This window comes from Armigeres subalbatus, chromosome 1 (assembly GCF_024139115.2).
Source record: "Armigeres subalbatus isolate Guangzhou_Male chromosome 1, GZ_Asu_2, whole genome shotgun sequence".
Taxonomy (NCBI): domain Eukaryota; kingdom Metazoa; phylum Arthropoda; class Insecta; order Diptera; family Culicidae; genus Armigeres; species Armigeres subalbatus.
The window spans coordinates 41,122,339-41,148,665 of record NC_085139.1 but is presented as its reverse complement, the minus strand read 5'-3'; the positions used below and the strand labels follow the sequence as shown (position 1 = coordinate 41,148,665).

General features: G+C 40.5%; 1 protein-coding gene and 1 long non-coding RNA gene across 2 annotated transcripts in view; one reads left to right on the top strand and one right to left on the bottom strand.

Moving 5' to 3' along the window:
• LOC134224624 (uncharacterized) overlaps positions 1-26,327 on the top strand; it is a 619,481-nt gene that overhangs the window by 353,900 nt on the left and 239,254 nt on the right. The gene's annotated exons all lie outside the window — the stretch shown is intronic.
• On the bottom strand, positions 21,152-21,807 carry LOC134208311 (uncharacterized). The gene is made up of 4 exons (XR_009978611.1): positions 21,739-21,807; positions 21,581-21,680; positions 21,348-21,498; positions 21,152-21,213 (listed from the first exon to the last, which is right to left on the bottom strand). It is a non-coding gene; the product is annotated as an uncharacterized LOC134208311 (long non-coding RNA).

Sequence of the window (26,327 nt, the reverse complement as noted above, 5' to 3'; positions counted from 1 at the left end):
AGCCGAGATCGGTGGAAAAATTTAAGTGTGTTATAAATGATCCATAGATTTTATAAAATGTGTGGATCAATTAGTATAGTTTCATTGGCCTTCTTTCCAAGCATTATGGATCACATTATCAAAATTATGGATCATATGACCAAAATTATGGATCATATGGCTGAAATTATGGATCATCATCAGGATATAAATTGGGCAAATTTGAAATTTTATGGATCGATATATATAATTTTATGGATCATTTTTCAAAGTTTTATGGATCATAAAAATATATTTATGGAATCTCTCGAACTATTTTATGGATTTATGGTAGCGTTTTATAGAACATTCAGATGTTATTTATGGATCTTTTTTCATTTTTTTATGGATCGTTTTTCCACATTGAACGGTGCAAAGTAAGGGCTGCCTTAATCTGCCGCATAAGATTTAATCTTCCGGAGCTGTTGTTGGATTAGGACGATTAGGTCATCTACAACAACAAACAGGAATCTCCTTCAAGGGCAATCATCATTTGCCATCCATTACGAGCCATCCGAGGATCTTCTTTTAAGATTCTTTCTCTGGGTGTACCACTAGTGTGGCCCAGCCTTGTATGGGGAGAAAAAAAGTCGAATTCTACGATCCCGTTTACAATCCTTATTGCTGTGGGGTGCGATCCGTCACACTTCGTAGACACTCAGACTTCTCATGATCGGTTAATTTCCTGGTTTCGGGATAGTGAGAGCCACCTTAAGGTGGTGCCAGAACAACGTAACGCGAGAGTAACAATTTCTCTTTGTCTTGAGCGACGACACCGCCACATACTGTCAGTTATTTGATGGAATTCCTAGGGATTCTTATTGCAGTTTGACACAGAATGGTTACAATGTGATAAATACGACCCCTGTTTTATCGAGAACTAAAATATTTTTTTTCTAGCGTATTTTTTAGTACAGATCCTCTAGACAAATGACCTTTATGTGGTGAGTTATTTTTTTTGGATTGACAACCTTATTTATTCTGCAGGGCGGTTTGTATGATTAGACCTTTCTAAAGATTTTTATTGGTTACGCAAAACTTGAACAACTTTTCATAAAAATGACCAAATGCTTTCGTTTTTTTACAGCACAAAGCCATAAATATGCTGAATGATCTGTACTGCTGAAAATGTCAATATTCCGTCAAAGTCTTAGAATAATTGGATTTGAAGTTAATGCCTCAATTAGGGGACACTTGTTGCGTGTGCTGTAGAATGCAATAACAAAAATCGATCATGTATACGCACTGCAATTCGAAAATTCCGCGTTTTTTGAAGGAAAAAATGTTTAAAAAATCTCAGGACGCCTTTCTAATTTTATCAAAGCAAGTTCTTTCAAATTTTGGTTTCGTCTCCTATTGCATCTTCTTCGTTTTCTGCTACGAGAGAAAAAGCCATAGATCAACCTCTCAATACGACGACCAACTCGAACACTCAACTTTTCATTTCCAACATTGCGAATGACGTGCCAGATGATGAAATAAAGTATATGGTTTGTAATGCAATTGGAGCCGAAGACGTTATAGATGTTACTCGTTTGGTACCACCCTGGAGAGATGTTTCCTCACTTGATTATGTCTCCTTCAAAGTTGTCGTGGATGCACGGTATCGCAAAGATGCATTAATTACTTCGAACTGGCCAACTGGTGTGCGATGCCGAGAATTTAGAAATCACGCTAAACCTGTTTGGAGACCCTTAAATAGAACAACTTAGTTTGTGTTTCAATAGTTCATAATGCCCATATGTTTTATGTTGTGTATTTCCGTATTTATTGTAGTATTTGATACTAATGCATTTCTGTTATTGAATAATGTTGGGTCTATTGCTTTGTCGTAAATTGTATTGTTTTGTTATAAACTTGAATTGCTTTATTGTAAATAGTTCATAAGAAGTAGTCTGTACGACCCAGTCGAAGACGGAACAAATAAATAAATAAATATCGTAATAAATATCAGGTATTTTTGTTTTAGAAAAAGGTGTTTTGGTCATTACAACTGGTTTTTAATGAAAATAAATACTTCGAAAATAAAAACTTTGTAGTTCTAACTACACCTAATACCATACCACACTCGCTTTACTATAATGAGACGAAGTTGGATTAAACATGTCAAAATATCACTCTCATGACTTAACACACGTATCCGGCGGGGATGACTTTTTCCTATATTTAAGAAATGATTATGTTCTAATTTCTTATCAATTAGTTACTGGATCTGAGTTCTGAGATTTCCAACTGCAATCCTTACTCTGACTGAATACCACAAATATGAAATATATGCCAAACAGCAGTTTTTTTTGCAACTACATTCTTCACTCCACCTGTTCTTCAAGACTGCTTCATTCCTAATACGCGTTTGTTAGGGAATTAGGACTACTGCGTCCATGCAGATGAGCACTCGCGCTCGTACAAAACTAAGTCATACTGAGCTTTTTTATGCGAGCACCACGCGCGCTCTTAACGAACATTAGAAACACTAAGTTGCACTGAGTACTTTATGCACTCACGCTCATACAACAATTAATAATACTAGAGCTTTTTTTTTCATGCGAGCACTACTCGAGTTGCATTGAACACTTAGGAGCAAGTTTGAATTGAATTTACATCGTGACGATATTAATTACTCTACGCATTTCAACAATACTCGTATCAAAATTGATACCACCACCAGAAATAGTGAGGTTAGTCGGTCCGCACCAAGCGCCTATGAAAAATCACCCAGTTTTGGGAATAGAATATGGCGAAGCAATTCTAATTATTACCGAACTGTATCAAACATTTCTCGACTCAGTAATATATTTAAATATATTTAAATAAATCTGTTTGGTGTTCTTTTTTGACTAGCAAAGTATTACAGTGAAAAACTGCCTTGAGTTGTCATATATATGTGCTTGGATCTGACTTTTTGTTTTTTAAAGATAAATTTGGAAACGCAGTTTGGTGAGTTAGTTGAGGAATTAATCCCGTCGATTTCTTTGTTTGAGCGGTTCAAAACAGCGGTCGAATATATAAGGGGAATATCCATCCAGTGGAAACTGTTTATTTCAATTCTTTATTATTTATTCGCGCATCGTAACGCATAATATGACGCATAACCACGTGATTAGAATGTAAAAATGAATCAAACCAAGCAGCAACACAAGTGGGGCACATTGCAACGAATTTACGCACCCCAATACGAACCGAAAAAGATCAAATTTAAAAAGATTTGTAAATCACTCACTAAATATTTTACCGACTTCTAGTTTTAGCGGCTATCAAATTGATAGGCGACGTTGGTCCAATTTCAATTCAAGGTACAATACCGATGTGATTCAGTAAAGTAAAGTAGTAAAGCACATCGGTACAATACTTACTGTCTCAAACACGTGCTCACCATTGTTACCATTCCTTTGAAGAGCTCTTCCCAAGTGCGATCAAATCACTTCCACTCACTTTGACAAACTACACAATTTCTCAATAAGTGCTCCCGCCGGCCCAAAACCAGATTCTACAATTTGTTCTTTTTTTCGCTGCTGTGCTGCTGGGTTAGCATCGTTAGTATCGCCAAATGTTGAGTTTGTTTTATCTGACACATTTCCAGATTGCTTTGATTACTAATGATGTGGCTGTCTTCGATGGTTTTAATACAATTGAATATTTGCTTTATATAAGGACTGTATCGAAAATAAGTTATCCACTTTCAAAGTCTTACTATTCAAAAACTCATGAAGGTATTGCATTCGAAGTATTCATATGTGAAATTTCAAATCACAATTTTTTGTTTGTTGAAAATTTGTTGCTTGCGATGTATCGTAAATTAAAAGTAATATTGAAATTTCAGTTTTGGACACATGGCTTCGTAAGAAAGGCATCACGATGGATAATTCAAAATTCATGGTCTACAAGTTTGGGGAATATTACTCGTTCGCTATCTGTCGGAAAAAGGAAGAAAATCTAAATCAAGTGGCCGGAATTGGGACCAGGAAATAATAAATTTTATTAAACGAAGCAATGTTATGCCAATTTGTGATTAGGATACAAATGCTTGGATAAATGTTGGAATGATTCACTATTTATTTACTATTATATTTTTTCATAAAACTTAACAAACAGAATTAACATAACGGGTGGCCACTGAAAAATTGGAATGACTCCAATTCTTTTCTATCAGAATAATAATGCTTTCACAGAAATATGCCTTTATGTGAATGAATCCTTAGAATAATTCCTTAGAATTGTCGCACACACAATTTCACATCATTGCTTACAACATGCCGTCAAAACAAGAAGTACTGCGGCGCGCATTGTAAATTTTTCAAGCAAACAAAGATCATGGGAAAAGTACACGGTCGAACATTTTAAGCGTGAAAATGTTCGAAAACTGTCATAGCATTATTAGGTCTACTCAGCTCCATTGTATACAAAAGTGATTGTAAGGCCAAAGACACGTAGCAACTCATAAGCAGGACCACAAGCAGAAATCTGGGAATCGAAATGGCAGATCCGTACAGCGGTCATGTCATACCAGCAAGACTAAGCTGCGCCGCACGGCGAACCATCATATGCTAATATTCATAAGTAAAAGTTTGATGACTAAGGACAACTCTTTGTATAACATATATCAGATTGGACTGTACTTCTTTGTATTTTTTCCCCGAGCCATTCTTTTCTTTCCAATTTTTTAGTTGCTACCCGTTATATTGCTAGACAAAATTGATTATTTTTTTAACTTCATTTAATTTTATTCGAAAAAAAAATGAATATAACTTATTTTTGATAAGGTCCTTAGTAAACAGCAAATGCTAATTCACACCCACGCAGATTATGAAAAGTATCTCCCACAGATGGTCAAGAGTATCCCTCAATGATACCAAAAGAAATCCAGTGTGAATTTTTCTGGATTCCGGTTGGAATACTTTGATGATTCAGAAAGGAATTCATTAGAGATTCCAAAGATAATTTTTTTCAGATTCTGATGGGAACTCCTCTCGAGTTCTGATGAGAATCCTTCTCAGATACTGATGTAAATCTTTCTTAAGAAAGGGGAAACAAGCTCATTTGTCTACTATGATAGGATGAATATGGGAAATATTTTGTTTGTCTTCAAACTTTTTCAGTAATTTATTATGCTATACATTGAAAATTGATATCACTGCTAACTCAGCTATGCTTCTTTCGCCCCAACACTGGTCGACAGTGAATTTGTATTCACGATGTTCTTGTGTTGCGTTTGTAGTTCTTGACCTCTAAAACCGACTGGTCGTTTTTCAATTGATTGGAAAAATGCCGAGATTATTTGTTTACAAAGTAGGAAAAACTAATTCGCTTTTACGGTGTTGAAGTCACTTGCATGTTTGCACGATTGCATGAAATACGTATTTATCAAAGGTACAATCAAGTGGATGAATTAAATGGAATTGTACGAACTCGTCCCATGACAAGTGGAGACATTCCACTAAAAACTCAAAATAATTTTCTTATCATGTTCATATAAGTTAAAATACCAAGTTATTACAACAATCTTATTACGATATCTGAATGTCGGCATGAGTGTTTTCTAGGCAAAATATGGGCCTCCCAGGGGAAACGATAGGTATGAATTTTGAAAACTGTACAGTATCATGTAGGCATAAAATTAAATGGAGACGCATGGTACATTTGATTCATCTTGTGACTAAACTTTGTATGCATATTCCATCACATCCGTCTTATTAAATGCATGAACAAGTGTGCAAGCATTTGTATGGAATTTGTATTAAGTGAAAACTGAACCTAATTGCATGTGGGGGCAATTATATTGATTAACATGTCGAATACTGCGATCAAGAAATCATTAGAATCATAATTTCAAACAGCAGGTTCGTGAGCGATTCTCATGATTCTTTCACGGTTGTCTTATCCACCTCATCTAGTTTCCTGTAGTTTGCTAGTTTGTTACGTTTCAAGGGATTATTCAGCAAGATCAGATGGAGTACGGATGCTTTTATTCAGAATGTAGACAATTTCGATTTACCAAATTCAATATTAGTCAAATTAATTGATTCAAAAGAACTTTATTACAATAATCAACCCAGTTTGCTCAAGCAATCCCCTCTAGCTCGTGCAGATTATATTGATTTGATGCAGATGTTCTAGATTCTCCAAATTGTACTTGAATTCAGATCAATTTATCTACAAGGTCAACTACGCCAGGTATCTAATCGAATTCAACCCAGAATATCCATCTGTGTTCATCCATGTTGATATGAATTCCATAACACTTTTTGAGAACCTATAACATCTGCATGAAACTTATTTGACTGCAGATAATTCGCAAGGGCTCTATGGAGTTGTCCGTACATGCGGGGTGAATTTTTGTTTGATACCAGGCAGAATTGGCCTGGTAGACCAATTGATCCTAATTCCAGAACAATTTGGAGAACCAAGAACATCTGCATTGATCTTATTTGGACTGCACATAATATTGCGGATCTTTTCAAAATTTTCCATTGTATTTACACCTGCATTAAACTAATTTGAACTTCACATAATACGTAAGGGCTCTATGAGTTTGTACAGGGTGTCTGCAAATTATCCGAACAACAGACAGGTTTTTAAATATTTTTTGGAATAAATTAAAGAACCAGCATGCAATTCATCTATATATAATAGCCCTGTTTGTCTGTCCGGTGACTAGCCAACCAGACGCAGCACGCGGGGAAATTCCCACAAAAAATAAAATATTTGATGAAAAAATCACAGACAACAGACGTTGAATAACACATGAACCGTTCATATTGAATAAAAAAAACACTTGCCGCGGGCGCTACTGCGTCCACAAATAAACTAGTGTTATTATAATAGAACTACATAATTTTTTTTATTATCAGACTAAGGCCGGAGTGGCCTGTGCTGCACATAAAAGTCTTCTCCATTCAGCTCGGTCCATCGCTGCACTTCGCCAACCACACAGTCTGCGGAGGGTCCACAAATCGTCCTCCACCTGATCGATCCACCTTGCCCGCTGTGTACCTCGCCTTCTTGTTCCCGTCGGATCGTTGTCGAGAACCATTTTCACCGGATTACTGTCCGACATTCTGGCTACGTGCCCGGCCAACCGCAGTATTCCGATTTTCGCGGTGTGAACGATGGATGGTTCTCCCAACAGCTGATGCAACTCGTAGTTCATTCGCCTCCTCCACGTACCGTCCGCCATCTGCACCCCACCATAAATGGTACGCAACACTTTCCTTTCAAAAACTCCCAGTGCGCGTTGGTCCTCCACGAGCATCGTCCAGGTCTCGTGTCCGTAGAGAACTACCGGTCTTATAAGCGTTTTGTAGATAGTCAGTTTGGTACAGCGGCGAACTCTATTCGATCGGAGTCCAAAATACGAACGATTTCCAGCCACTATGCGCCTCCGAATTTCTCTGCTGGTATCGTTATCGGCGGTCACCAGTGAGCCCAAGTACACGAATTCTTCAACCACCTCGATTTCGTCACCACCGATAGAAACTCGTAGTGGGTGGCTTACCTTGACCTCTCTTGAGCCTCTTCCTATCATGTACTTCGTCTTCGACGTGTTGATGACTAGTCCAATCCGTTTAGTTTCGCTTTTCAGTCTGATGTAGGCTTCCTCCATCCTCTCAAAGTTACGTGCCATGATATCAATGTCGTCGGCGAAACCAAATAACTGGACGGACTTCGTGAAAATCGTACCACTCGTGTCAATCCCTGCCCTTCTTATTACTCCCTCCAAAGCGACGTTGAATAGCAGACACGAAAGACCATCACCTTGCCGTAACCCTCTACGCGCTTCGAAGGGACTCGAGAATGCCCCTGAAACTCGAACTACGCACATCACCCCATCCATCGTCGCCTTGATCAACCGTATCAGTTTATCCGGAAATCCGTTTTCGTGCATTAGCTGCCATAGCTGGTCCCGATCGATTGTATTATATGCGGCTTTGAAGTCGATAAATAGATGATGTGTGGGCACGCTGTATTCGCGGCATTTCTGCAATGCCTGACGTATGGCGAACACCTGATCTGTGGTAGAGCGCCCTAGTAACATTTTGGTTTTATACTGGTTTTATAACACTCTTGTAGAGTAAATTATGGTCTTCAAGAGCGTTATAAAACCTAAAATGTTACTTGGGCGTTCACCCATAAATCCCGCCTGGTACTGCCCCACGAACTTTCTTGCAATTAGTTAGTTAGTCGGCGGCATAAAATTTGGGAGAGTACCTTGTAGGCGGCGTTCAGCAATGTGATTGCGCGGTAGTTGCTACAATCCAGCTTATCGCCCTTTTTGTAGATGGGACACACGACATCTTCCATCCACTCCTGCGGCAGAACCTCATCCTCCCAAACCTTGGTAATCACCCAGTGCAGCGCTCTAGCCAGTGCCTCACCACCGTGTTTAAACAGCTCTCCTGGTAGTTGGTCAACTCCAGGGGCTTTGTTGTTCAGCCGGCCGATCTCCTCCTGGTTTTTCAGGAGATTCGGAGCCGGAAGTCGCATGTCCTGCGCGCGTGCTACTAGGTTCATTACCATACCGCCACCGTTGTCTATCATATCGCCATTCAGGTGCTCTTCGTAGTGCTGCCGCCAACTTTGGATCACCTCACGCTCGTTTGTAAGAAGGTTCCCGTTTATGTCCTTACACATATCAGGCTGTGGCACGTGGCCCTTACGTGAACGGTACAACTTCTCATAGAACTTTCGTGTGTTATTAGCGCGGTACAGTTCCTCCGTCTCTTCACGGTCTCGATCTTCCTGCTGGCGCTTTTTCCTCCGGAAAATCGAGTTTTGTCTGTTCCGCGCCCATTTGTATCATGCCTCGTTCGCCCTCGTGCGGTGTTGCAGCAATCTCGCCCATGCTGCATTCTTCTCCTCAACTAACTGCTCACATTCGCCGTCATACCAGTCGTTTCTCTGATCCGGAGCCACCGTGCCTAGTGCAGCGGTTGCGGTGCTTCCAATGGCGGATCGAATATCTCTCCAGCCATCTTCAAGAGATGCTGCGCCTAGCTGCTCTTCCGTTGGGAGTGCCACTTCCAGCTGCTGCGCGTAGCCTAGGGCTAGTCTACCGTCTTGTAGCCGCCCAATGTTTAGCCGCGGTGGACGACTCCGACGCGTGTTGATGAGCGCAGACAAACTGCAACGAGGTAGTGGTCAGATTCAATATTTGCACTGCGGTAAGTGCGTACGTTCGTGATGTCGGAGAAGAATTTACCGTCGATTAGAACGTGGTCGATTTGGTTTTCCGTTGGTTTCCATGTGGCCTTGTGGATATTCTTACGGGGGAAGAAAGTGCTTCAGACTACCATTCCGCGGGAGGCTGCAAAGTTTATGCATCGTTGGCCGTTGTCGTTCGATACAGTGTGCAGACTATCCGGTCCGATGACCGGTCTATACATTTCCTCCCTTCCTACCTGAGCGTTCATGTCACCGATGACGATTTTGACGTCCCGCAATGGTCATCCATCGTATGTCTGCTCCAGCTGCGTATAGAACGCTTCTTTCTCGTCGTCGGATCTCCCTTCGTGTGGGCAGTGCACGTTGATGATGCTATAGTTGAAGAAACGGCCTTTTATCCTCAGCTTGCACATCCTTGCGTTGATTGGCTGCCACCCAATCACGCGTTGGCGCATCGTTCCCAGCACTATGAAGCCGGTTACCAGCTCATTGGTGGTGCCACAGCTTTGGTAGAAGGTAGCCGCTCGATGCCCGCTTTTACACACTTTCTGTCCTGTCCAGCAGATTTCCTGCAGCGCTACGACATCGAAGTTGCGGGGATGTAATTCATCGTAGATTATCCTGTCGCAACCTGCGAAGCCTAGCGACTTGCAGTTCCATGTTCCAAGCTTGCAATCGTGATCCTTTATTCGTCGCCTAGGTCGTTGCCGATTGTATCGAGTCGTATTATCTTCTATGTCGTTCGTAATAGTTGTTTTTAAAGGCGGCTTATTGGGCCTGCGCAAACCTCTTGTCTCGTCGGAGGACCGTCGTGTCAGGGCTGTTTAGCGTCCCACCTAACACCAGGACTTGGGCTTGTGCGCTTTGAGCGGCACACGGTCGCTTTGGCGGAGCCTACTTGCGGATTCATGCAGCTTTTTATAGAGGTTTAACAGGGCCCACTGTCAAACCCCACCACATCCTAGGCAGGCGCCACAATTCGCAGATGACCTGGGGAGGGATCGTCAACCCCTTGGACATAGTCCCTGCTGCCCCCATCCTCATCTGATACATAATCTAATAAATGGAAAATGAATTTGACATACATTACTACAAGAGACTGACACTCTTCTGTATCTCCATGATCGATATCGGAATGCAATGTATAGGAATGCATAGGAAGTCGCGTCTATTAACTGAGAAATAATTCATTATTACGACACTGATTCAAAGATACTAAAACCAACGTGTTTCACTCGAACATGCACTCGAAGCGACACGTGTCACAAGAGCACGATCTAACAAGTACTAATTATTCAGCTTCATCGTCCTGAGAACTAATAAAAATCGTACAACACTCGCCCTGGCTGCTGTATATTCACTGCAAATTGGTTAAAGAACTGCCCATGAAACAAAGAAGAAGAAATCTATGGGAAATGTGATAAGCTAATTTTTTCTTCAGAAACATGTTTTCAAACTTGTTGTCGTATATTTAGTCTTTTTCATGTGTACAGAATAATAGATTTATAAATTCATCCATTCGACCTTTTGTCCCTTCGACCTTTTGTCCCGTCGACCTTTTGTCCCGTCGACCTTTTGTCCCGTCGACCTTTTGTCCCGTCGACCTTTTGTCCCGTCGACCTTTTGTCCCGTCGACCTTTTGTCCCGTCGACCTTTTGTCCCTTCGACCTTTTGTCCCTTCGACCTTTTGTCTCTTCGACTTTTTGTCCGTCGACCTTTTGTCTTTCGACCTTTCGTCTTTCGACCAAAGCCATATGGAACATGTGTGCTGCTAGGATATATGAAACATTGGTTAAATTAGTTAGTTAAATTATTTTCTAAGGCCTACAATTCAGTGACCCGACAATACCCACGAGCTTTCAAACGAAGATCTGACCACAAGAACCATTTTTCCTGTTAGAATAAACTCTAGGATTGAATTTTCAATTTAACTAACAAATATAAAAACAAATTAATTTATAGGAGCAAATTCAACGCATATGGTCAAATCAACTGTCTGAGAAGATTCTATCACGAGTTGTCACCTAACTTCATTTTTTTCACGCCTACTGAGATGAAAAGCTCTTGTTGTTGCGGCCTCAATAGGAGCTCAGAAAATTAAAATAAGTCTGTGGGGTTTTCAAAATCCATCTGAAAGAATTCATCTTCAATCTCAAGAAGCCTATCATTGATTATTTGCTGATAATATCATTACAAAATCAGGATTTGTTAGAAAATCTGCGGTATATCCTTCGTGTTTAGAATTTTAATGGCAAAATATAACAATTATCGAAGTTTGAAAACTTGGCCGAATAGACTCGAATTGCTGTAGCGTTTCGAAGAGAATTTATTTTCTCCAAACACCCCCATATATAATTAGAGGACTAGATATGTGCAATACCTACTTATGCAGAGTAGTTGCTAGCAAGATACTAGGTGGGGCAAACCCTCTCTCCCTCATAGTTCCGCTGTAGTTACGCCAAAGGCCTTTTTGCCTTTCTCGTATACTAAGTATACGGTAAAGGCTATATGATCGCTCCAAAAACAAACTTTTTATAGAAGGCCCGGAGACCCATAGTGTTATATACCAATCGACTCAGTTCGACGAATCGAGGTGATGTCTGTGTGTGTGTGTGTGTGTGTGTGTATGTGTGTGTGTATGTGTGTGTGTGTGTGTGCGCAAAACTACTCAAAAAATGTCACTCATTTTTCGGACACTTATCCTCAACCGATTTGCTCGCAACAAGTTGCATTCGACGCAGAATCCTGTCCCATTGTTTCCTATTTGAAATTATTCAGATCGGACTATGGGATCAGAATTATTGGCCAAATTACAAATTCATACGAAAAAACCGCGTAAAAAATGTCACTCATTTTTCGGGCACTTATCCTCAACCGATTTGCTCGCAACAAGTTGCATTCGACGCAGAATCCTGTCCCATTGTTTCCTATTTGAAATTGGTCAGATCGGACTATGGGATCAGAAGTTATGGCCAAAATACAAATTCATACGAAAAAATCGCGTAAAAAATGTCACTCATTTTTCGGGCACTTATCCTCAACCGCTTTGGTCGCAACAAGTTGCATTCGACGCAGAATCTTGTCCCATTGTTTCCTATTTGAAATTGGTCAGATCGGACTATGGGATCAGAAGTTATGGCCAAAATACAAATTCATACGAAAAAATCGCGTAAAAAATGTCACTCATTTTCCGGGCACTTATCCTCAACCGCTTTGGTCGCAACAAGTTGCATTCGACGCAGAATCTTGTCCCATTGTTTCCTATTTGAAATTGGTCAGATCGGACTATGGGATCAGAAGTTATGGCCAAAATACAAATTCATACGAAAAAATCGCGTAAAAAATGTCACTCATTTTCCGGGCACTTATCCTCAATCGATTTGCTCACAACAAGTTGCATCCGACGTAGAATCCTGTCCCGTTGTTTCCTATTGAAAATTGGCCATATCGGACTATGCGATCGAAAATTTCACCATTTTGTTATGAAAAAGTCGCTAAAAAATGTCACTCATTTTTCAGGCACTTTTCCTCAACCGATTTGTTCGCATTAAATTGCATTCGACGCAGAATGTCTCATATTTTCTTATTGAAAATTAGCCAGATCGGACTATGGGCTTAGATGTTATGGTCGAATTACTATTTATTGTAAAAAAGAGTTCAAAAAAGTCTAGCTCACTTTCTTAGCACTTAGACTTCATCTTTTCCCCAAGCTACACAATTTCAACAAATCTGGTTGCAGTAACCATATTGTGACTGAATCCGGTCATATATAAGTTACTGTGATTGATGCGCAATATGTGTGCTTCTCAGGTCGCTCGCAACAGATTGCATTCGACGCAGAATCTTGTCCCATTGTTACCTAAAGAAACTTGGCCGGATCGTACAATTGGGTCAGAAGTTATGGCGAAAATACTAATTTTAAAACTACTGAATAAAATGCCATTTTTTGCTTTTATGCTCATCCGATTTGTTTGCAACAAATTGCGTTTGGCGAGAATTTTTTTCTGCATATAAACAAATATGAAACATAAGACCAATCCACATATTGGTGTTATTTGAGATTTTTCCAAACCTTTTGAACGAACGAGAAAGGCACCATCACCGCTAGGTGGATTAATCTGGGTTTTTCTTAAAATATTAGACAAGTTGAAAAAACGTCGTGGATATATAAAAAGGCAATAAGTGCAATTTTTAACGATTTGTGTAATTGATTGTAGAAGAAAAACAATAAAATAAAAGTAAAAGCAAAATTACTTATATTCTCGACTTTTTGTTGTTCCACAGTTGAAATAAGATATTATGCACGCGATGAATTTGTTTGTTTTTGGGTTGGAATATAAATATATATGATTAGCCTTTTCTAAAAAACACCGTTTATCGCCAATCAAAAAAAATCCCATTTCTCCAACATTTCCCACGTGCGGCATCGCGCGGAATCTCACCCACATTTAACTTTTTTTTGTAATGTAAATAGTAAAGCCCGATTTTTTTTTGCGATTGACTTCTGCGCCATGTACTTGGATCCCTAAACTATCAAAATCAATAATTAAAGTTTCTTTATTTGTTCTTTTTTCCCGTCTTCCACCTTTTCTTTTCCATGAATCATTTTTTGACTACTCCACTGAGCTTTTAGTCCACCTTGCTCGAGAAAAGTATGTTTTATTAAAATATTTTGAAACAAGATGTTCAAATCATAAGTATGGAAAATAATCGTTTCGGAAATTGAAACTTATTGTCACAATTTCACGTTCCTGGAAATTTCATAAATCACCCATACGCATTGACTCATTTCGACAGTAGTAAATTATGCTCACCCATTTCTTTTCGCTTCGAAAATTACCAGAAAAATTTCTCTTTCCATATGCTAACATTCCTGATAGATAAAACACATTTCATTTGATGGATGGTTCATTTAGCGAGGGGAAAAGCCATTTGAGGTTTCTACAGAAGCGATTCAAACTTAACTGGTCCTTAGAAAATCATGGAAAACTAAGTAAATTACGGGGAGAACAGTCGTTTGCAAAATTGGAAACAACTACAACAGAAGAATAATTAATTTCGTTTGCCTAGACAAATGAGTCCTGGGAGCAAAGTCACGTTTCCGCTTTCGTATCTCGAAGTTCTTGCTTCTATGCATGCGCTTGTATGTGTTCCTGCCTGTATGTGTGTTCCACCATGAGCACGGTCACCCCCGACGACTAGTTGGCCGAGACCCGAGAGTCGTCATCCTTAAGACCGAGTAGACTGGAGACGCCAAGGGTGCTATCAATTTTCCGCAGAGTTGACAGGCAACAGCAGAAACAACTTCAACTAGCTGTTGGACCACTATAGAGCGAACGAGCCGATACTCGTGGGTGTTTATATAGAACACATTCCACAAAAATAGTGGTAATAACCGGGAGGATGCTTGAGGCGCAACGAAAAAAAAAATATAAGTTTTGTGTAAACGAACACTATTGCTTGGTTCTCCACAATTGGGTCTATTATTCTACTGCGATCGAGCCGCCCCGTCTCTTGAGGCAAATACAAATAATCCACTTATCACCAGCCGAATAAATCCATTTCATGCACCGTTGCACATGATGGGAAACCAGGAATGATAACACTGAATGCAGAAGAACAAGTTGCATCCTCTATGTATGTTTGGAATGTTGGACAATAAGTGAGTTTGCTGCAGTTAGTTCCACTGGCAGCAAAAGGCCGTCTCCTAGAACCCAACAGGTCAAGCTCACACCACAGAATAAGCGAACGAAGGCTGAACTCATGTGAATTTCATGCTTTCGGAGCATGGGTGGCATAAAGTGTGAATGAAAGTGATTTATTGGCCCTTTTTCTTATAATTGAGTCTCAGGACAGAATAATTTTCAAAACAAAAAAAAGCCGGTAAGCTGTTGGAAAATAGCACAGAAGTATAAGTTTTTGGTTGAAATAAACAGTATTAAGCCCCAGATTCATCAAATTGCAGCAATAATCCCTGTTGAAAGTTTCGTGCCTAAAAATAGTATCCCACAACCGGGATTTGATATTTTTGCCTCTACGTCTCCACGGAGACGACGAAACACGATTATATTTGCGCAATGAAACTTGCGGTTGCTGCCATTGCTATTTAGTGATAATTTGTTCTCGGAACTCATTGTGCCGTGTTCCCGATAGTGCTGCCATCTGGAATCCTACTCGCCACCTCCACTACTGTCTGCCCATCAACCGCAACCACAGAAAATGTGAGTTCTTTTAAAATCCCCGCCTTGTACATATACAACAGCAGTATATTTGCAAGGATTTTAAGTACGCTTTCAGGATGACAACACAGGTACCAACATTGGCACTACTGGTGGGATAAACATAAACAGAGTACTATGCACAACACGACAATCACAATATTTTATTCATATTTGTTCGAGCGTTTCGTGGAAAACCTCCATCCGGTCGACGATGAGAGAAATAATGCCTCTTTTTATCCGTCTCAAAGCTGCGGTGCCTGCCTGGTTCTATTCATCAGCACTTGACCGAACTGGTGCACAGTGTCGGAGCTCTCAAACAAAATATACAATACGAAATGTCTGAATAAGCTGAAACTTTGAGTAATTGGATAGATTTTCAATGATTATCGTTCATTCAAAGGTCCAGAAAAATCTACATGTGTAGTGATTAGGGTGGCTCAAATTAGTATGAGAAAAACTTTGTTCAATTTTTGTGATAGGCCGCCCTCTTATTCGCTTCTATTTGATGGCCTGATGCTCTGGACAAAATTTCAGCCAAATCGGTCAACGTTTGGCCAGTGCTAAACTCGTTGGAAGTTTATATGGAAAAATGTATGCAGAAACATCCAAAAACAGTAAATTGCAGCTGGACTACACAACTTACGATGAAGAACTATGATACTCATTCAGATCTTAGAGAATTTAATACAGAATGTTACGCAGAAAACCGCGAGAAGATTCGAGTTTGCCCGGCTAAGTTATTAGCATTTCTCTGCAGTGGGGTTTGAGCAAATTTCGTTTCTTTTACCTTTGAAAAGAAATAAATTCACCCCTACAACACTCCAGTAAAATGCTAATATCTTTACGTAATAAACTCTAATCTTCTCGCGGTTTTCAGCATAACATTCTGTATTTTATTTTACAAGAACTGAATGAGTATCATGGTTTTTGATCGTAAATTGTGCCGTCCAACTGCAAATCACTGTTTTTGGATGTTTCTGCATACATTTTTTCATATAAACTTCCAACGAGTTTAGCACTGCCCAAACGTTGACCGATTTGGCTGAAATTTTGTCCAGAGCATCAGGGCATCAAATAGAACTGAATAAGAGGGTGGCCCATCAAAAAATTTGAAAAAGTGTTTTTTGAGCCACCTTAGTAGTGATTGACAATCCACGAGCTGTAATATGCGTAAAAATATGTGTGCAAATCACATATGTAATATGTCAATTCTCATATTGAAACAGAGTTTATGCTTTGGATATCAAAGGCCCGTCAAGGATTGTTATATTTCCAGAAAAAATCGTCTTCCTTTTAGTGTGCAATTTGTGCAGGTTGTATCAGGTTTCAAATAATAACGTAAGTAAGTTCCCTATCAATGGACTTTCTATTATATGTAATGTGCAAATCGACTCTGAAATAATGATCGTCGGCAGCACATATTAACTATAGACAGCAATTTAAAAACCGAATGCCGAGTGCAATGTGTAGTTTAACCGCACAAAGCAGGACAAAATAACGCGAATATCAAGATAGCGGAACAAAATAATGCAAGCCTCTAGACCGTTCTGCACATCCAAATCACGTTTGAACTCGCACCCCGAAACAAATATAGATGCTATAGTCCCGGTCCTTTCTGAAATCAAATCTGGAACAGATTCGAAACTTTTTTGAACCATAAAACTCGGTTTGAAAATACTTGTGAGAATTTGAAAACGCGCTTGGTTCACTATTTCCGACCTACAATTGCAATTCAGAGAGGAGAAATTCTAAACCCGTATCCTGCTACTGACCATCCACCGACATTCAATTCACCAACGGTTGTTTGGCAGAATCGTAGATCATCCTGTCGCAGCCAGCGAAACCTAGTGACTTGCAGTTCCATGTTCCAAACCTCCAATTTTTTTTATGAATCCTTTACACCTCCGGTGGTGCAAAGCGCCGACTTGAAAGATCTCCATCCTGAGCATTGCCCGGCTATCGCTTTAACCTGTTGCCAGGTTAGATTTCGGTCGACTTCTTTTATTTCTTTATTGAAGCTTCGCCGCCAAGAGCCTCTGGATCTGCCTCTGCTGCGATGTCCCGCTGGGTTCCAGTCTAATGCTTGTTTACAGATTTCGTTTCCTCCCCTACGTAGAGTGTGGCCGACCCAGCCCCACTTCGATCCCGAATTTCTGTTGCTATCGGCCTCTGGTGACAACGACGATGAAGCTCGTTGTTTGAGATCCAGATGTGAGGCCACCGGGCCCGAATTATATACCGCAGGTATCTGTTGATGAACACCTGCAGCATTAGAGTGTTCTCCACTGATACGCACCATGTTTCGCTAGCGTATAACAGCACAGATTTCACGTTAGAGTTGAAAATTCGTATTTTGCTGCGTTCACTTATCTGCCTGTTTTTCCAGATATTTCTTAAACTCGCAAAGGCAGCCCTTGCTTTCTTGATCCGTGCGCCTATGTCGATCTTGGTACTGTCGTCTGACGCCTTTTGGCTATCAAGATATTGGAAGCTTTCAACATTCTCCACTGGTTACCCGGCTACTGTGAAACTGGAAGGAGTCACCTTGTTTACATCCAACGATTTGGTATCGTTGACGTTGATGACTAAACCTGCCCAAGAGGAGCGCTCGGCAAGGTCGCTGAGCTTCCCTGCATATCAGAGCGCCGTTGCGCGAGGAGTGCAACGTCATCAGCCAATTCGAAGTCGTTTAGGTGCTCCATGGTTAGATGTAATATAGATATATATGATATATAGATGTCGAGTAACTATATGATAGTACCGCCGTCGGGGGTGACAATGGGTCTGGGGGGTGAGAATGAGTCATCGCCAGGGAATCATTTTTTCTGAAATGCGCTTGCGAAACAAGCGACAAAAGAGAACCAACGACAAAGCTTTGTTTTTGTCGGAGATAATAATGACAAAGATCCGAACAATTTTGTCAGCAACAAAAAAGAAAACAATCTTGTTGCTAACTTTTCATCCTATTATTTTGCATTATTTCTAGAGCAAATTTCGGTTTTATGCTATCATAGTTTCTGATTTTATGGAAATATTCGAGAATCCAACAATTATTACAACATTAGCATCGTATTCTCAGAAATATCGAAGCATGCAAGGCAAATGATTCTTGTCATATTGTGTTTGTTTGTCAGTAACAAACTCTGTTGACGACAAAGGGTATATTGTTAGGCGTTTCTCGAATATTGATTCCCTGGTCATCGCTCTCATGAACAGCTTGGAGGTCGGATAACAAAATCGTTCAAAAATGTCTCTTATATTTTAGTTTTCTTACCCTCAGATACATTTAATTTATACTACATGCATTCTAAGTAGTTGAAACAGTGACCCAGTCTCACCCCAATTTGATCCATTGTCACTTCCGACGACGGTATAGGGCACCGCACATACTGCTTTGTCTCTTTCTCGCTGCAAAGAAATCAGAAAACAACAAGGCCAGTAAACGTCAAAACTTATGAGGAACGAAAGAGAAAGAGATGTTTCCTCGCAGTGACCATACTTACTTACTTATACACTCACTTACTCATTTACTCACTCACTCATTAACTTTCTCGCTAACTTATTGACTCACTCATTTACTCACTCACTTACTTATTCACCCACTTACTCTTAATTGCTTGCCCATTCACTCACTTACTCACTCACTCATTTCCTCACTCACTCACTTACTCATTCGCTTGCTTACCCACTCACTTACTCACTCACTCATTAACTTACTCGCTCACTTACTGACTCACCCACGGACTCTTAATTACTTGCCCATTCAATTAACTCACCTACTCACTCTCTCATTTGCTCACTCGCTCACTTACTCACTCACTCATTTACTCACTCGCTTATGCACTCACTCACTTGAGCAGTCACTCATTCTCTATTACGATTATATCTACATTTATTGGTTTATCGCGTTCGTATACTATTTTATTCATACGCTAATGAACGATAATTTTCCATTCACTTGTTCGCTTATTCACTTACTCACTTACTTGCTTATTCACTTATTCACTCACTTACTCATTTGCTCAATCACTCACTTACTCACTTACTCTTACGTGGGTGAGTACGCACGTGGGAAATCTGGACCCTCATTAACTAGCATTTTGATCGGATTCTACATACAGTCATATATTTATTATACGGTGCACTGGGGTCGCTTTTTATGCAATTTATTTTTGGTTGTTTTTGGCACTTGGAACTAATAAAGCTTTACGTTTACCGCTCGAAAAAATCTACAAAAATCAAGGAAAAATTATGTGAAATTGAAAAAGTCAAGGAATTCAATAAAAATCAATCGCGTAAAAAGCGATCTCGGTGTATGTGAAGGTGATATCATCCTTAAAACTGTTTTTATATCACAATAACCAAAAAACAAAGTAATTTGTAATGGTTTCAACAAATAAAATAGTTTATTCCGTCTAGATTGGCAAAATACCCCTATGTGCGGCGGGCAGCATTACGGAGGGCACAATCCAGCGAAAAGGCGCACTTCTAGGATTGCCTGCCCACTACCAAGCGACGAACTACTTCGCGGACGAATTCGATTGCAAAACGGCGTGCATTCAGCGGTCGTCATAACAACGCCTCAACGAACGACTCTCCAGCATTTTGTCGATTTCATTGAAACTTTTGATTATCTACAAAAAACTATTGGAAATTTCAATTCTTGTCCTACTCACTAACAATATCCGAGCCAACCAATCCCGTTCATGCATTTCCAACACGGACATCAGAATGATTTAAGTTACGTTGTGACCCACCGTTTCATTTTCTTCGGATTTAAAAGGACCCATGATTCGCGCTCGCGCCTCATTTCCGTATGATGATCCCCGATGAGTGGTCACTTGCTTGCATGGATCTGGATCTGGTTTTGTTGCAGGACTATGAAATTTGTTCTTTTCAGGACCACTGTTTTATACAAGGTGTTTTGTGGAGAATTTTGTTCAAAGTGCAAATTAACCGCTTTGCGACGCCAGAAAGTTACCGTCCGTAACGGAATCAGGAATGCGCGGCGGAGGAAGATGCAACAAACGTTTATTCACATGGATGACATCAGTGGCAGCCTAGTGGAAATTGCTCAAAATTTTGATTGTTTTTGTTACTGTTCGTGACTGGGAAGGCGTAGCGAAACAGGCAAGAAAATTCCATCTGAGTTCTGCTGATGCTTACGACGACGATCCACGACATTAGTGGGAATAAAATTTCCGGCAGGACCTCCTCCGATTCCTATGGTGGGACCGCGATCTGCTTTTCACGATATCTCGAACGGAATGGCTTGCGCGCGGGAAAGCCGCGTTCTTGTAACCAATAAAGATAACCGTGTAGGCACGCCCCTTTGGTGAGTGTCACGGTTACACAATATTTGCACTCATACCGATCAGCAAAGAGGCGGGACAAATGGGTCTTCTTTATTGATTACTAACAGACGCACTTCGTTTCGCCTGAAATGTATTTATTCGCTGCTTAGTTTTCGAGTTATGCAGAAACTTCTGGTTCATTTGTATGAGAGCGCCCCTTTCCAGAAGGGGGAGGGCCAGATTTGGTTTCATTTGCTTGATTGATTCTCATGTTATGATGAAATTTGTATTTCATTTGTATAGGAGCCTCCCCTTACAAAGAAGCGAGGGGTCTCAAACCAAACTCCTACCCTTGGTCACTGTACTGAGGGTGGTTTTATGCCATTCTGATTCAAACTAGCGGCAACAAAATGCAGAAAATGAAACACACTGCGAATATGACGTCGATAATTTACTTACTCTCGCTGTTCCCGTAGTAGAGGAAGAACAGCAACCTATTGTCACATCGAGTTTAGGAATTTCTGAGAATGAAAAAACGACGATCAATATCTACTTTCAAAATATGAACAGCGTCAAAGGGTGCGACCGACAGAAAACTTTGTATTTATCATCGTTAGAAATGGATTACGATGTCTATGCACTCGTCGAAACTCACTTGGATTCAGCTGTGCAAGATAGAATGTTGTTCCCTTCTTGCTTTTCTGTCTTCCGTTGCGACAGTAATCCTCAAAACAGCGATAAGCAATCGGACGGTGGAGTACTCATCGCAGTCCATCAACGTATTTTGTGCACCGAAATGATGCGATCTGAAAACAATGAAGGAATTTGCGTAAGGATGGAAACAATGAATGGACGTGTTTATCTCTGTTGCGGATATATTCCACCTACCTCGAACGCTCGTCGATATCACTCGTTTGTGAATTTTGTTGACTCCATCGTTGAAACCATGACACCGGGCGATAGTGCGATCGTGCTGGGAGATTTTAACCTACCGAATTTGAATTGGAATAAGTGCTTTAATGAGGGAAAAGATTGTTTTCTCTTACCTGATCGTATTTCATCACCCTCTGAGATCGCCATCGTTGATGGTTTTTTGTCAGCTGGACTTATGCAAGTGTGCGATTTACCAAATCAAAACAACAAATATTTGGACCTTGTATTCACCACTGACACTGAATCTTGCCAAATTGTCATGACTGAACCGTTAGTAAAGCACGAAGTTCACCACAACGCTATGCAATTGACGATTACTACTGATGCTTTACGGGAGTTGGAAGTATGGGTGCCCAGAAAGCATATCAATCTTGGATCCATTGATGTGACTTCCGCTAAAGCTGCTTTGATGGACATTTTGTGGAGCAACATCTTCATTTCTAAAACTGAATTCGAGCGCGAGTCGGAGACATGTAAGCAGCGGGCTGCATCGATGATGCAGTTTCTGAACTCGATTGATATTTTGAATTGCGGACTCGTGCCAGTGCTGAATAGCATAGACTACAATGTTGTATCGTTCTATTTTACGCTGTTCAGTATTTTCACACGGTTTGCTCCATTATCAAAAGATCGCCCGATTCGGAAGAACTCGTACCCAGAATGGTTCTCTCCGACTGTTATTCAAGTTCTCAAGGATAAACGGAAAGCATGAGCATGAGCATGAGCATGAGCATGATTGACCGCCCACGGTTGCTACTCCGTTATTGCCAGGTCAGCTGTAATTACACAGAGAGCCAACAGATGAAGTTTGGGACTAACATCATCTTCAATGTGTAAGAACTGGTGACCCAAAAATAAGCAATACCAGCGCCGGCCGTGTCCGAATGCAGGTCAATTGAGGGATGGGTAGGAAAATGTTGACATGATACTCGCTTTGATAGAAGCCGACGAGTCATCTGCACTTCCACGAGAAATCACTGGGATGTTGGATATATGGGGTAGGTATTGTGGCAGGGTTCGTTTTGGTAAACGGTATGCCGTGTATAGCGTGTAGTTTGGTCAATTCAGAACATAATCGAACGAACACTAATTATTTTAATTACCGACCGCACTAAGCAGAACAAAATTGTCGATGACCAGCCGAACTCTCTGCTAACTGCACAAAGCAGAACAATATTTTCGATGACCGGCCGATCGTTCTGCTAACCGCACAAAGCAGAACAAATTATGTCATTACCGGCCGATCGTTCTGCCTACTAAACAAATCATGACTGTTCGTGACCTCTGAATGCTGAACATTTGTCTTTCAAGCAACAAACCAACATGATCTATTTGTTTTCACTTAATTCCGACAGAAAATTTGATACTCCTAAGTAAACGTCTCTGAGGCATGTTTCCAAGTACAGCATTGCGATTAATAAAATCTATTCACATATCGACCGCACAAGCAGATCAAAAGCTTCTGATTCTCGCGAACAATCTGCATAATCTATATAATAAAAATAAGTTGAGATTTCCTTCCTGACGATTTAACTCGCGAACGGGTTGACCGATTTGCAAGATTTTTTCTCTAATCGATTCGTTTTGGGAACCACATGGTTTGTATGCACAAAAAGTTGGTGAATTTAACGGGGAAATGTAAAAAATCATTAGAATACTATTTTGGGTCAGCTGCTGAGGAAAACAAAACAAACGCACAGAAATTGATCTAGAGTGCGGTGCTGGAAATAGTTCAGTATGTGACATTTGCAACATAAACACCCGGGCAAAGCTGGGTATTTACGCTAGTATAATATAAAAACGCACTCTGATCTATTTTCTTACCAACCTAATAGGTATTAGCATTTTTACCACTCTTCAAAGAATTAGCTATGCAGCTAAAATGCATTTTCTACTAACAAAATGGAAAGCGAGGAAGATAGTTGACAAAAGAGATATATTTGGAATAGGCTATGAGAAGGAAGATTTGAAGATAGTCAAATAGAAGGCAAGCAAAGGCCAGAATAAATATATATTGTGATCTAGGGCTGTCTAATGGCTTCGTCTGACAGCAGCAAAAAGTATATGAAATGCTGAATCTAAAACCGGATCAATCAATAATCACAATGCATTTGCAGAACATAAAACTTCACTTTGATGCTGTTTTGGTGCACTTCTGAATCTAAATCAAACCAACTGAAAATATCTGATGAAATGTAGGAAGAAAAATTTTCTTTGACATTTTTTGGTATCTAAAATGTTTGCTAAAGTTTTACGATATGTCAGAAACTGTGAAACCTGCCTAAACGCAACCCTCCTGTGCCCCTTTCCACGAGAGATCTTCAAGATGGGCCCAACACGAGAGTTCCTGATTATTGCCAATTCACAAGCCAGGTACCGAATTTGTTATACTGATGAAATCATAAATATCGTCATCTTCAAGGGTTTTCAGACGTGGGGTCTACTCATTATATAATTCTATGTTCCTATATTCCCGAACACTGGTATTACCGAGTTTTCCAAAGATAGGGATATTAAGATAATACATACCTCCAAGAAAGGGCATACCTCTAAGCCCTCCGACCAACGCAGTCGAATCGGGAGAGCATAGATACACTGTCAGCTTCCAGGATAGACAGTAGAAACTGGGTTAAGTTCTTTAGGAATATTACCTCACAACAAAACACTGGTTCTCACGCCTTGTTGTAGCCCCCACCGAATTGAAGGTGGGCTGGAAGCTGGAAGCAAAAAGTACAACAAATTTGGCGACGTGGTCTTGCTGGCTCCCTAGAAATGTTCCAAAATGGATTCATCTTTTTGCAGGAGCACTTCAGAGTCGTGTCTAAAAAAGGTGCGAAAGTGGTTGTGATAAGTAAGACACAAAAAACAGTATGTGAAAAATGTAATGAAAGTTTAAAACGGTCCTGCTTTGCGAATATTCGTGAAGTGTGACGACGAGGAACATGACATCAGAACGACTGCACTTAGAACTTCAGTTTTTACTTCACTTTATTTTCCATCGCGCCTTTCCAGTTTTCAGAATTAGCTCCTAGGACTCAAAAATCCATAAAAACGTTGGTCTGACAGTAAATTGAATAAAAAAACTTGACAGCGGAGAAAAAATCCTTCCATCCTGGTCCAAGCCTACTCAGCCTCTCGATTCTCTCAAGGATAAACGGAAAGCATGGAAGAAAAAGCGGAGAAACCCTACTCCGGAGAATATTGCCTCCTACAAGCAGCTTCTAGCAACTTTCAAAGTATTGCACCGAGAAGCGTATCAGGTGTACATCGCACGGGTTCAAAATGAAGTGAAAGAGAATCCTAAATCTTTCTGGAAATTTGTAAACAGCAGACGGAAGAATGTCGGTATTCCGGAGGAAATGAAGTATGGAAACAAATCTTCCATCAATGGCCAGGACACTGCAGAACTTTTCGCTGACTACTTCAAGAGTGTTTACCGAAGTGTTCCCGTAAATGAAATCAATTCTCCAGACGTTGCTGCCACGGACTCTATGAATTTGTCACGAGATGAAGTAGAGCAAGGATTGATGGAGCTAGACGTAAGCAAGTCGGCGGGGCCCGACAGAATTCCAGCTAAGCTCCTAAAGGATTTTAAGGATGAACTTGCAGGACCATTGTCTTTTCTCTTCAATTCATCGCTGCCATCTGGCTACTTTCCGCAACTATGGAAAATTTCACACGTCACTCCAATCCACAAGAAAGGATCCCGCTGTAATGCTGAAAACTACCGTGGTGTAGCATCGATGCCGAAATTATTTGAACGACTAGTTTACTCACATCTCTATGAGCGCATCATCGAACAGGTCTCGACATCACAGCATGGTTTCCTGAAAGGTAAGTCTGTTGAGACGAACCTGTGTGAGTTCAGCTCCATGGCTACAGACTATATGTCTAAAGGCTATCAAGTTGATTGTGTCTATACGGATATGAGCAAGGCATTCGATGTTGTTGGAGTGGATAGCATAATGTGCGCAGTAGCAGACTTTGGTATCAGAGGAATGCTGTTCGAATGGATTAAAACATATCTGTTGAGCAGAATTCAGTATGTGAAAGTGTTCAACAATTCATCGGCATCCTTCGAAGTTAATTCAGGAGTACCGCAGGGTAGTCATTTGTGCCCACTACTTTTCGTCATGGTCATGGATCAGTTGCCTTCTTTCATGACTAACGCGATTGTACTTATCTATGCTGACGACGTAAACTGTTCATGCCAGTGAAAGTCCTTAATGACTGCATTTTGCTGCAAAAGGATCTTCAAAACTTCAAAAGATTTGTAAGCGAAAATGGACTAAGCGTTAATCAAAGCAAATGCTCGGTGATTACTTACACCAGGAGAGTTCAACCGATATCATTTACGTACAGTTTGGGACATGCAATTCTTCAACGAGTAGGTAACGTTCGGGATTTGGGCGTAATAATGGATCAGTCACTCACATTTAACGACCATATCAATGGAGTCATTAAAGAGTCACTGCAACTTTTTGCGCTTATCCGACGGTTTGGCCGTGATCTTACCGATCCTCACGCAATCCTAACAATATATACCGGCCTCGTTAGGACTAAACTGGACTTCGCGAGTGTGGTGTGGCGGCCCCAATACAACGTACACATTCAACGGCTGGAAGCAGTACAGCGGAAGTTTTTGAAATTTGCTGTGAGAAATCTTGGATGGAGAGAACAGTTACCGGAGTATGAAGATCTC